Raw genomic sequence first — 906 nt, 5'->3', positions numbered from 1 at the left:
TTTCCCTTCCTGCACAAAAACAATTTCCCCCTCAACGCAGTCATCCTTGTACCATGGTGCAAGAACGGCTGCGTTGGCGCTCAGCAGCTAATTTAGAGCTGGTGCAGGGGGAAGCACAGGGGTGCGCTGTATTCTACTAAATACGGCGCTTTCCTGCATTTTGAAAATGACGGCACGTGGGGCTTGCAAATTTGGCACAGCGTCGCGCTTAGTCATTTTCTTGTAAATCTGGGCCAAAATGTCTAAAGGATAGAGGCTTTTTATGTCATGTTCGATGAAGACCATGCAAATGACTCTAGTCGTACTGCAAAAGAGAGCACCATGTGCAGTTTCTTGCTTTGGGTTGTAGTCTCCCACTCTCTGTCACCAATCCTCCGAGCAGGGTCGGAGCCGTTGCATTTCTGTGCCCAGGCTCGTTGGTCTAGGGGTATGATTCTCGCTTAGGGTGCGAGAGGTCCCGGGTTCAAATCCCGGACGAGCCCATTTTAGCGGAAAACAATCAAATCCTGCTCAAAATACACAACCCCTCAACATTTCTCATTTTACTCGAAGCATTGTTGCGCAAAACATATTTTTTGCCTCAGGCGAAAAATGGATTACAATGCCTTGGCTTCCTTCCTGCTTGCTCTCAGTGCGCCCTGTGTGATGATTTCACAGGCTCTCCTTCCTGGCATTTAGGCATCAGATATTTGTCTGTCTCTGCCCGCAGCTATGGGATTTTTCAGGACGTCTGAGTGTATGCATGCTGGCCGACACCGCTGCAATTTTCACACTTACCCCTCGCATTCCGAGCAACTGCTGATAAAGTATAGAGGAAATCGTGCAAACATATGAGGGGAACTGTGCTCCTTCAGTCAAATCAGCAAGCTTGTTTCTGTAGTGTAGTGGTTATCACGTTTGCCTCAC

At 48.3% G+C, this 906-nt stretch overlaps 1 non-coding gene across 1 annotated transcript; it reads left to right on the top strand.

The window, feature by feature from the left end:
* The first annotated feature begins 410 nt into the window (after positions 1 to 410).
* On the top strand, positions 411 to 482 carry TRNAP-AGG (transfer RNA proline (anticodon AGG)). Its single transcript has one exon. It is a non-coding gene; the product is annotated as a tRNA-Pro (tRNA).
* The last annotated feature ends 424 nt before the right edge of the window (positions 483 to 906 follow it).

Source organism: Pleurodeles waltl, unplaced genomic scaffold (genome assembly GCF_031143425.1).
Source record: "Pleurodeles waltl isolate 20211129_DDA unplaced genomic scaffold, aPleWal1.hap1.20221129 scaffold_72, whole genome shotgun sequence".
NCBI lineage: Eukaryota > Metazoa > Chordata > Amphibia > Caudata > Salamandridae > Pleurodeles > Pleurodeles waltl.
Note: the sequence above shows the minus strand (reverse complement) of the source record. Positions and strands in the feature narration are given on the sequence as shown.